Source organism: Triplophysa rosa, linkage group LG6 (assembly GCF_024868665.1).
Source record: "Triplophysa rosa linkage group LG6, Trosa_1v2, whole genome shotgun sequence".
NCBI lineage: Eukaryota > Metazoa > Chordata > Actinopteri > Cypriniformes > Nemacheilidae > Triplophysa > Triplophysa rosa.
This window is the reverse complement of record NC_079895.1, coordinates 9,974,150-9,986,985: the sequence shown is the minus strand read 5'-3', so window position 1 is coordinate 9,986,985 and position 12,836 is coordinate 9,974,150.

Below are 12,836 nucleotides of genomic sequence, written 5' to 3'. Positions count from 1 at the left end.
TGTTCTTTGGGGGGTGTCTGAGGGTAGACATTTTGGCAAGAGTCCAGCTAATTCCAGACAGGTTTGATCTCCCTGTTATGGCTTTTTTACATGCTATATTAGAGTAATAGCAGGGTGCCACAGACAGTCTGTGGACAGGCTACACTCACAAAAGCATCTTAACATATGAGAGATGAGCTCTGAACAAGGAAATCATAATCGTACAGCACATCACACGTACAGCCGTCTATGCATGTGTAATTTTTTTTCATTGGCCATGAAATAATGAGACTATCGCTACTGCCACGGGATTAAATGCTTTTACTTGTTCTTTATTTCGAGGGAATATAGCAGTTGTGGATGAACCTTGAGCTCATTAGGGTTCTTTTACATCAAAGACAAGCTAAAACATTTAACCTTTGCCGTACCGATTGTGCCGTGTGACGTTCAGAATACCTTGTAATTGGAATAGGTTCTTCTGTCAATAATAAATCAGCGCAGTGGGTACAAAGCAACAGACTTCATAGCGTCTTTGAACTGTGAATTTTGAATTTATTGAGTAGTATACAGTGTAAAATTTGTTTGTAATCCAAGATTACTGTATTCTATGGCCACCACGTATACCTGACCTCTTTTTTGTATTTTTTTCTACAGGGTGGTCCCTTCTTTGCTTTGTAATGACCTAGTATCTAGTTCAGAGTGCATTAGGCTAACTTCATACCTCATTTGATGTCAGGTCTGTTTATGTGATCAATTGCTTGAGTGAAGTCGCCAGATTCTTTCATCAGGCGTCCACTCACAGAAGGTGGTAAGGACAGAGCTCCGGGCTCAAACCTATCTGCTTTCATGGTGTCTGTCTCTCAGCTGACTTCAAAACTGTGTTTATGTTCACACAAAGACGATGGAAGGTTCTATAGATCATTAACCACACAGCAATATATCCAATAGCTGTCCACACGTGTCGGTTGTAACTTGTATGTGGCCAACCTGTGAGGTTGTTAACTCAGTGTGGTGAAGTTGACTTTGATAGATGTACTGAAGATGTCACCAGGACCTGAGAGAGACCATGGAGCTGTGAACAGTTTAGCTGTGGTTAGAACTGATCTATCTATAATATTTCAATTAGATTAGACATATTTATGTATTTACCTCCCATGAATCTGTTTAAGTTGTGTTCTTTAAATAGTTAATGGATGGTTTCACTTGGTCATGAGCAGGGTTGTATGTTCACAGAGTATGACAGCTCGAGGGCAGATGATCTGTTGATATTGTTTAATCATGTTGTCTCAGCTGAAATTCTGATGCGCTTCAGCTGTGGTTTTCAGCTTTTAATATTTATTAGAAGTGGACAGCGGTGGAAAGCTGAGAAAGTGCCTCTTTACTCTCAAATTGAATCAGTGTGGAATGCGCATCACTTTGTACCTGGAGGCATGGTGCACTTACTCGGCTTACTATGTGTATTTGATGTATCTGCCTGGCTGTTTGTAATCTTATGTTCCCATTGAGGTTGTTTAAGGAGATTTCTACAACTAATAGTTGGACTGGGTCATATATGAAGATATGACTGGTTTTAAGTGTCTCTGGTAAAGGGGCAGTTTACCCCAAAATGAAAATTCTGTTATTATTTACTCACCCTCAAGTTGTTCCAAATCTGTATAACTTTCTTTGTCCTGTTCAACACAAAAGAATATATTTTTAATAATGTTTGGAACCAAACAGTTCTGGGTCACCACTGATTACCATAGTAGGAAAATTAATTACTGTGGAAGTCAATGGTCCCCAGAACTGTTTTCCCCGCATTCTCCCAAATATCTTCTTTTGTGTTTAACCAGGGGCGGAGTTTGCGTATGGCATAGTATGGCAGCTGCCATAACCTAGCATTCAGACAAAACAGTGGAAACAAAGTGTGCATATGCTCATTAAAGGGGTCATATGGCGCAAATACGTGTTTCTCTGTGTCTTTGGTGTGTTATAAGTTGCCCATGCATGTATTAGACACGTACAATTGCAAAAATTGAAGTGTCGGAACGAAAGATGCATTCTATCTAAAAGCGAATGCTCACCCAGACCTGCCTGAAATGCCTCGTGTAACCACACCCCCACAAATCTACATCAGTTCGTGGTATGATTTGACGAGGACCGCCCAAATGTATAACCAAGTAAGGTGGGCGTACCTGTCAGTACAATTGCTTTGGAAACTGATGTTCCAAATATGGTAAGAGGCGTTACATTTCCGTCACACGCTTGCACTAGTTTTTCAGAGCGATGAGCTTTGTAAAAACTCTGTGCGTTTCAGAGAGGCGGGGAAAAGAGGAGATACAAACATGCACGGTATGTGGAAAATACAGCGTTTTTGAACCTTAAATCGTGTATACACATTGCATTACATCTAAAACAAACGATAATATTCGTTTTATCCGTGTCATATTACCCCTTTAAAGATAATCAAAATATTTTAGACTACTGTAAATTGTTGGCATGGGCATCGGAAGCATGTATATTTTAGAGTGTAAAAATGATAGTCAGTCGTCAAGAGTTTCAATGGTGTAGTGGGTAAGATGCGTTACTAGTCATTTTTGACACTATCGTATTGCTTGCAGGTTCGAATCCACCTTTAGTTGTCTACATTTTCACATCACATATTAGATCATGGAGGCATTTGTTTTCAACAAAATGAAGAAACTATTTAAAAAATGCCTAATAGGTGTTTAATTATAAAGTGTACAGTAAGGTAAGTAGGGAGGTCTTTATTATCAACATATGCCAATAAATAGGCAATTATTATTTTTTATTTTAACAGTCACATAACAATCTCCTCTGCCCAAGCCAGATGTATAAATATTGCAAGATGAATAATATTTGTTACATTATCTGTGAATAAATCTAAAATGAACTCAATGTGCCAGGGTTGCCCAGTCGTAGTTTATTGCACTAAATATCCGTGCATCTTTTGGATGAATGTTACCTGTGTTTTCATTTGGATGAATTAGTCACAGATTTTGCACTGCTTCAACCTCGCCGCTACTTATAAACTGCACTGCGACAAGGTAAGACATATTTAATCCTGTTTGCTGTTAATTTCTTGTTTGGCCTGTATTTTAGACTCGTACCCGATTAACGTTGTCGTTGGTGGTTTTTAATGACAACATCTGGCTGTGGGTTTGAAGTGATTGTCACACACTGTAGTATAAATGCAGATGGTTTAGTAGATATTTTGTTGGAGTCGCCCTTTTGCTGCAGAAATTAGAGCTTTCAAAACCACCTTTTGAATGATATGAGGGAAGGCTTTGTTATCTGTAAGTCTTTGTGCATGTTCGTGCATTCATTCAGTTTCGTGAATTCTTGTACACGTTTTGTTTAGATATGATGTGGTATAATTTATGGTTCCGTTACTTTGGAATGTCATTGTTGTATGGCCAGAGGAAATTTCGCCATACCCTAGGTTTTGGTGAAACGCCGCCACTGTGTTTAACGGAACAAAAAATATATATAAACACTTATGGAACAACTTCAGGGAGAGTCAATGATGATAGAATTTTCATTTTTGGGTAAACTATTTGTAGTATTTGTAACTTAAATGGACAGTACCCAAAACTACCCTCAAGTTCCAAATCTGTATAAATTTCTTTGTTCCGATGAACACAGAGAAAGATATTTGGAAGAATGCTTGTAACCAAACAGTTCTTGGCCACCATTGACTACCATAGTAGGAAAAAATACAATGGTAGTCAAAAGTGCCCCAGAACTGTTTGCTTTCCCACATTCTTCAAAATATCTTCTTTTGTGTTTAACAGAACAAAGAATGTATAAAGCAATTCTTCCTACTATGGTAGTCAATGGTGGCCAAGAACTGCATTCTTCCAAATATCTTTTTCTGTGTTCATCAGAACAAAGAAAAATATACTTATATATTTGGAACACCTTGAGGGTGAGTAAATGAAGACAGAATTTTCATTTTTGGGTGAACTGTTCCTTGAAGTTTCCTTTGTACGCAACTTGATATTTATGATAAAATAAAACATTTGAGGTATATTTCCTGGAGGAAGAACTATTTATTGTGATGCATATTAAATGCATTTTTTTGTTTGAATAATTGTGTTATGGTGTCCAGTGTTCCAAATGTAAGTGGTAAAGCAAGGTTTTGACAAAAGCAAGTTTGTGGGTTTGATTCCTAGGGAATGCACATACTGATCAAATGTACTGTCTGTTGATTTGGGTAAAAGGATCTGCCATATGTATAGACTTTGTATTTATGCATGTGTGTGTTGTTGCCACATTTTTATGAATGCAACAAGCCACGTAAGTCCATGCAAACTCTTCATGGTATATTGCTTTAATGTCTTCTTCCAAATGCTGTCTTGTCACTTCTAGTGTGAATTCCTGTTTTAAATTTTTATCAGAATGTAATGTTTGGACGTTTGGACCGTACAGATTGAACGTATATGGAGTTCTTCACCTCATTTATACCGACTGCTACATTTACATGGGAAGCTCACAGCAGGTTAGTACAAACAGGGCAGAAAGTGTTTGTTATAGTGGACGCGTGGGGTAACTATAAGTGTCTCTTTGATTCCTGTGGTTTCAGTGACACACTCCCTCTCTGTGCTGGGCATTGTTCACCCACACTTCTCTCCGGGATTCAGCGGCGTTTCCTGCTGAGGGTCTATACACCAGCATCTGAAGGGGTGTGTTTCAGCACAGCAAGACTTTCTTCTCTGTTTCTCCTCCAGTTTTGCCTCTTCATCGGCACATCTGATTGTGTGTCTAAGTGTATTATTGTTTGTCAACGGCGGAAGGAGTTTTTGAGCGTTTTCCTGGGGGGCGGGATTGTGGGTAAAAGTAAAGGGGATTTTGATCAAAATAGTTTTTTGTTGTCATCCCTGAGAGTTATTGCTTAGTTTAAAATGTGTGTGTGACAAGTATTAAGTATGATAAGTGATAAGTATTGATGTTCTGAACTGACCAAAGATTTGGATAAACGGAGACCTATCCGCTCTTTAGTTATGTTTTTTATTTTATACTATAGAAAAACCATCAGTGACCTCGTAAGGTTCCAGGGTTCCAGATCTTCGAGGCTATGTAAATGAATAAACATTAGCTTGAGCTCCTCCATAACGTTCAGACAAGCCACACAGAGACTTATCTTATCAGTGGTCCACCAGGAACCGAAATTCATTTTTGACAGTATGATTTCTTTCTTTTTCTTCTGCATCTGACTTTAATTTTCTCTTCTTCCTCTGCTCCTCCGGGTCAGCAGCTGTCAGGTATTGAGCGAAGAAGAGGGGGCTGCCCGCTGTTGCTCCGCCGTTCTCCGCGACGCACGCCCACCTCCAAGTCACATCTGGTGCGAGAAGCAAGCGCTCGGATAAGTGAACCGAAGCCGATGGTTCTCTACACAGATGTTGCCCCTGCTTCTTTCCCCTCTAAGTCTTCCAAATCTCCTTGAGAGAGAGTCGTACACACTTCGGCCGCCTCCTGATAAAAGTTTGCCAAGTCAAGAGTCTCAGGAACGGTGTTGGTTCTTCACGTGGGTGGTCTAACCCGTACATTCACCACACCGGTGGGCAGGAAGCCCGTGGCATGCTGTACCTGCGTCTTATCCTCCTCTGCCCCCTCTTCAATCTTGTTAACTGTGTCTATTACACTCAGGCCGCCCGAGGGCTTCTAAAATCCTCCCCAGATCTCCAGCGGTGGCTGGAAGGCTGTATCTTGAAGATGCACGTCCCTGTAGCGGGGTGGGCGGGCAGCGGGGTGAAATTGAATTAGCCGGTGTGAACCTGTGGCCTTGAGAGGTAGGATGCGTCAGAGATGATGCGAGGAGAGAAAGTCTTTTAGTTACCGAGGTCTGTGTTTAACTAAAGAACTAATGATGACCAGCTGGCTGAGTGAAGGCTGCAGACAGGAGATCTTCTCTGTGTCCAGAGCAGGGGTGAGCGCGGGTCACTCTGTGTTCCTCTGAAGAGGAAACAAAGTCGGGAGATCAAAGAGGGTTGTTTCTTTTCAGATCTCTTCCAGTGCTGTCAACTTGTGACTGTACTGACAAAGCCACATGTGTTTGATTTGTGCTGTTAGTGAGTGTGACTTTGGATAGAAGTGTCTACTGTAGGTTTTCTTAAACACCGTACACTTGTTGGGGGAAACACGCTTATTAAAATGTAGGAAATTTGTTAATTTACATATTATTCACCAATGCTAGAGACTTAAAAATCAACAGCCATACTGTCATAAAAAGGAGTCTTTGTCATCAATGCACCTAAAGATGCAGGTTGCAGGGTACAAGAAGCCCCTTTTGTATCTTGTAATTTATAAGCTTGTTTTTTTTTTAAAGAGTCCCTGTGCTAAGGTCTCTGTCATTATTTGATATGCTTCTGCTTCCTGTTGAGTAAGGTGGGCTGCCCTCCAGGGCCCTGTGGCAAATGCCACCTCCAGTGGCTTCCTCTCAACGCCTGCCAGCCTCTCCGCACACAGCCACTCCGTTGTCATAGCAAAGGCCCCTGAGGGTCACCTGGGTGACCAGATCGTACGACCACATCAGCGCATTGGGAAGCAGAATGTACGTGTTTCCTGCAGGAAATGGAACGAGTGATTGATGATGGCTGCATTGTTCAACCTGTGCCACCATTTTGTTTAACTTTCCCCTATTTATGCTCAGATTCATTGGATCTGACCTCATTCTCTCCCACACCCAGGGCAGGCGGAGCTCAATAAAAGCCCTGGATCTATTCTAGGGCAGACATGCAGGCTGGCACAGGCGGTGTTTCCCTCTGGCTGCGTTACAAGTGCTTCAGAGAGGCTTCCTCAGGTGTGGCGGTGGCACGCTTTCTCTCGCGGGGGCACTAACGCAGTGTTGACGCAGCGCCGGCCGATTGCCTCCAGCTCTTCCTGTGTGGTGTTTGCCTTTGCAGGCTGGCTGATTTTCCACTCTTTCATTCTTGCTGATCTCTCACTTTCATTCTCTTTGTTGGGGTCAGAGGTCGTCACCTCTTCAAATTCTAAATCAGATTCTCTCTTTTTATTTAATAGAGTGAGCTACAGTATATTTGATACTGCACTTAAATGTACTTAAAGTGCTTTATTTTCATGCGCTAATTTTGTACTTGATATACAAAAATTTGTTTTTAGTACTTCTTAGGATAAACTGTTTAAGTTTTGTTTAAAAGATTTTACAAGGTGTAAAATACTACACTAATAGTACATTGTTGGAAGACATAGACTGGCATAGGAGCAAATATATCATTGAGTTTTCTTTACAAGGATGTATTTTTTAAGAAAAATGAAATATTAATTTATTTTAGATTTAGATTTCATCTATACGTGCAAAAGACACTTGACATTCAGCTAGATTGCATTACTGTGTCTACATAGACACTAATCTCAGAAGAAAATTAGAATTAGAATATTTTGAAAATATATCATAATCTAGATAAAACAAAAACAAAATTACTATGGGGCACTATTTGCACTTTCATATTAAAGATCAGGGGTATTTTTTCCTACTTTCAATGTCATTTTTGCTCTAAGCACTTGTTCATTTTTTACCCTAACTGATGTCAATATTACCAAACTGAGCTATAGGCTAGATGGACAGATAGAATTTATTTGAAGATGCAGAAACCAAATAAATGTTTTTCAGTGAGAGGGTATAAAGCCTGTTACCTTGACTTCATATTGCTTCGCTGTCCCTCTACACCCCCCACCCATCTCACAGAACAGGCTTTTGATTATGGACATTCAGTTCATAACTGCACATCAGAGCACAGGCCCTCTGCCCCTCTCTGAGCAGCCCTGGGTCAGCCAGAACCAGGGGCCAGCGCTGCCCTTTGGTGAGTCTGAAGATTTATTCTAATAAGTACTGCGCTTTTGACAGGTTAAAAGCTGACCTCTGCCGCCCGCCAGATATCCCTGTGTCAGCGTCCTTGTGTTCCCTGTCCGCTTTTATCTGCTGGGCAGGGAAATGTAAATTAAAAGAAGCATAAAAATAGATGATGGGACATGTACCGTTCTTTCCTTTTTTTACCCTCTCTTTTTTCATCTCCAGTCACCCTTAATACTTTGTGTGTGTAGCATCAAATAGAATGTTATGTTAAGGGAAGTGTTAGCTGTCATTAAAGCTGATGATGATCTTCAAAAAAATATGTCCGTTCACGATCATCTCATGCATATCTTATATTAAACTCATTTTCTTGATCTAGTAAGATCTAATTTGATTTGGTTGAACTTACATAATTTCAGAGAGTACGGGTTCACAGTATTTGCGGTATCCACGGGTTCATGGTATTCTTTAAATAAAGTTTACATGAGGTTTTACTGATGATACTTGATAAAATGGTTTGCCATGGCTTAAATCTTTCATAAGTTAGGAGTTTTTTTAAAGACACTTTACGGACCAGTTAGTGAAATTTAGAGGCATCCAGCGGTGAAATTTAGAGGCAACTAACGGCCAATCCCATCCACACCCCCCCCCCGCCTTTCGAAGCAATAGGGAGGCTGACACAGAACTTAAATGTCATCACGTTTTCACTTCTTTGCCGAAGGAGATAACGTATTTACGAAACACGAAAGAGGGTAGAGCAGTTTGTCCGTTTCGGACTACTGTAGAAACAACATGGCGATTTCCATTCAGGGAGACCCGCGGTGTACTATGTAGATAGAAATGGCTCATTCCAAGGCAATGAAAACAGAACGCCTCATTATGTGAGTTCTTCATACACCTCTGAAGACATAGATATGTATATTATATTGCATTTCTGTCAGTAGACCCTACTTAATCTTACACAATGGACCTTTAATGTACAGTAGATGTTCACAAGCAGATCAGATATTCTGTGCTTATTACTTTTGGGAAACAGCTCCATTGTTCCAGTGTTGTCCAACATAAAGCCATCATTAAATGAATTTTCATTTAAAATAATTTTTGTCTAGTTTATTTCAGATAAACATGCACGTAAAAACAAAATTCACTGTGGTTACTTGCATTAACGCTTTTAAAAATAAGCTGCATTATGGGCCATTTAGTCAAATGTCTGGGTATGTGAGACAAAAAAGGATGGCTCCGCTTTTATGGCTGACATTATGTGTAGAAGTGAAATCATGTCACAATGAAAACAAATAAAGACTTTCGTCTCTCTTCATCTCTCCCTTTCTTTTTGCTGATAAAGATGAATGTTTGTTTGCCGTTTCGTATCAAGCTGGCACTCTTTTGGTTATTGGAGAGGCCTGTAAATTAGTAGGCATTGTCAAACCTGTGTTCGTGGGTTTTTCCAACAATACCTTTGAAAGCACATGTGCCCAGTTCATCAGTATTATTGTTAGCCTTTGGTTGCAGGTTTTTCGCCAGCTGCCGCACCCCACTGGCAAAAGTCTATTAATTTCGCTCATTACGCCGCCTTCACCGTCATCAGCTTACAACTGATGCGCCTGGTCTCCGGGTTACCCTGACAAATTAGTTTCTCCTGACTCTATATGACTAGCTGAATTCCACTTTCTTTATAACAATGAGATGAAAAGAACTTGGTGATAATTACATTATCCGTTCTTATCATCTCCATTTTTCTCTGATTCTCTTTCTCTAGAGGGGATCAGATATCGTATATGCATATCTAATATGCGTCTTGCCTTTATTGTTTTCCGAATTCATATTTCTTTTTGTCTGACATTTGTAATGATGTTCAGGAAGTGCAGAGGGACTGTGTAATATTATTTGTGGCATACATAATTTAAGGCTGGTTTCATGCCCAGGACTATTTGGTCGGTATATGTTTATCATGCCACATTTTCTTCGATAAGTCAAATGCGATTGTGTTGGGGGTGGTGTGGAAGAACTGTGCGTTTTGGTGTGCATGTGTCAAAGTGGGTGGTGGGGGGTTCTTTGTGGTGTCTGATTTTGTTTGTTCTGTATGTTAATAGATTTAAGTGGTAACATCTTTGAAGTGCCTACCAGGAGGTCTATGAATGGCTATGTCATAACAGCTCACAGATGCCATTGTATACATGAATGTTATTGGTTTAGCAGAGCAATCAGCCAGATCTTTGCAGCATGGAGGCAACACACCGCTATAGAAAATATGGACTTTTTCATAAAACGTCAAGACTTTTTAATATATAACAGCTACTTAATAGATCGCATGTCTACCTGCCAAAGGGATGTTTTCATTAATTTCAGAGAATTTTGCATTTTATTCCATGAATAAATGGGAATATGCATTTAGAAGATCTTTTAGTTTTTAAGCTATACTATAATTATAGAAAATAGCTTTTATCTCTTTAGCTGTTACAATGTATTTGTTTTAGATTTGATTATTTTGGGTGTTTTCATGATTTGACTTTGAATCATCTTTCAGCTATATTTATTCACCTGTTTTTATATTTACAGTTCTTGAACGTCAGCCCTCTGGTTGTGGCCGCATTAATTGATCAGCACTGCATGGCGATTCATGATTTTAGGCCATTAGGTTGCATCTGCATTATAGTGTCCATTTTTATTGGATGGGAACACAACTGAGATGGGCTTTCATTAGCTGGGCCTGACGATACCTCAGCGGTCGACATGGTTGCCTGTGAATCTACTTATTTAGGATTCAGGATGAGCAGAAAAATAGAGAGAATGCTTGCTGCAAATTTCTCCAATTCTGGCATCTTTGTTTTGCTATTGATTATATTTGAGAGTGCCCTCCTGTGGTATGGAGCTCCCTGTGGTGCCTGGCCTGGTAAATTCATTTTAGGACAGAGGAGGCATGCATTTATCTGCAGATACATGTCATGCTACCTTGCTCCTGCCGGTTGACCTTTGCTCGGAAAATTCCTCCACAAAGTTCACCAGGTTCCCATTGCCCACCTGGAGAGATTTTGTTCTCCGCTAGGACCAGAAACATCCATCACCCTGCAGAAAGAGCTACTGGTCACAGATACTGAGCCACACTTCTAGCTCTACACAATATAATTCATAATCTCTTCTCAATTGGTCCACTGTTTGTGAACTCAGTATAGTTTACTAATATCAAGCGTAGCGTTAGTTCTGACAGGTCACGTGAGTCTAGCTTGCATCAGCCGATCACATCAGGTGCAGCTAGTCAACATTAACCAATAAGCAGCTAATGCAAGGCTGCATGGACGGGCAGACAGTTTAATTCCGCCAACCTTAAATATATGCTATTGTTAAATATTTGACGACAGTGGTCCTGACAGACGTCTATTTACTACTGCAATAAATTCAAAATCAGAGTCTGAAATCTGTCTGTCTGTCTGTACATATTTCTTAGTCTACTGAAGTGCTTGTGAGACAAATCTTAAAAAAGAGATAGATTGGTGAAGAATGGACAAAAGGGATCCAGACAGAGCTCCCCTGAGGAGTCTGGATGAATAAGATGGGAAAGAAGCTTGGTGTCAACAGGTGGGGTGATTCTTGACCATTGTAGCTGCCTTTGTCCTTCTCCCTACACCACAATAGGATGTCCCCTATTGGCCCCTGGATAAATATTGCTAGTACCGGGGTAGAGGTGCACAGTAGCTCTATTGGGCTTAAGTGGAAATCGATGTTGATCCATAGAGCCAGTGCTATTGATGTTGACTGCCAACCCTGCCTGTAACACAGATTGTTGGCACAATCACATGAACCCTAAAGGTCAGACAGGGCCATGTTTACCTTAAAATAAAGTTCTTTGTGATGTGTTGTAAAGCACATCATCTTGTCACTCATTTTTTGTCACTCAGTTTGGAGGTCCAATCCACAAAACGGTTTATGACAGGTGTGACATAACATAAACTTGTTTTTAGAAACGTATCATTTTTTTCTGTTTTGTACTTTGTATTCTTTCGATTTCAGTAGAGAGATGATTATAATAGATATAGAATATACGTATTGAAGCCCGTAAACATTACTAGCACTGTAAATGCAGGACATTGTGACAACCTTTATAGTAATCACAAAGCAATGATCAAATCATTCACAGAGAGATTACACCCACTCTCTAAATGTAGTTATTGTAATACAGAATAACAATGATAATGTCTGTAATAGTGAGTATTTTAGTCTTTTTATTAGGGTTATTTTGTGTGAATTTCACCTCTCTCACGTGGCTGGTTGTGCTGTGGTGGGCTGTTACATCTGCTGGCGAATATGATTAGAACTCGAGGTCCATCTAGCAAATTTTGTTTTTCGTTTCTCTGCGGTGAGGAACACAAGATCTGACGAATTTTATTCACACAACAAATGTATTTTCTTGGGAATTTTGCCTCTGCTGGTGATGACGTCAGGCTGTAGCAATCGACTGCGGAGGGGACGTATAGATGTAAAATGTGTAAATATGCAAACGTTTGATGGACATGTAATTGTTTTGAATTATACTTAACTGTCAAGTTAAGATCAACCTAAATCTATACATTTGTTATAGTTGACAAATATACTGAAAATGTGTTCTATGGTGTGATAAAATTTTTGAAAAAACTAACAATGAAGATAAATCTATCTTATAAATATTTATAATACAAAATAAAAATGCTATGTCACACAAATGTATGGTAAATGTCAACTACCCATTAGGTATATATTTATTCTGTCAATGTTTTTTCGTGTCATTTGTGGCAAGAGGTAAACTGGTTTGTACCATAGGCGAGGGTATAAACCAAACCATTGGTTTACAGCTAAAACAAAGGCGGTTCTGGTAGGCTTCCCCTAACCTCTGTTTGTTGGTCCTATAAGCCTGGCCGTAGGGGACACTAGCTGTGCAAATGGATTATGATCTCTTCAGAGAGACTGTGATGCAGTGCATGTGATGAATGAGGTTCGGTAGAGCAGCCAGCACGATACACCACAGTTTAAAGACAGAAGCAGACATCTCCGCTTTGATGTGAAATATATT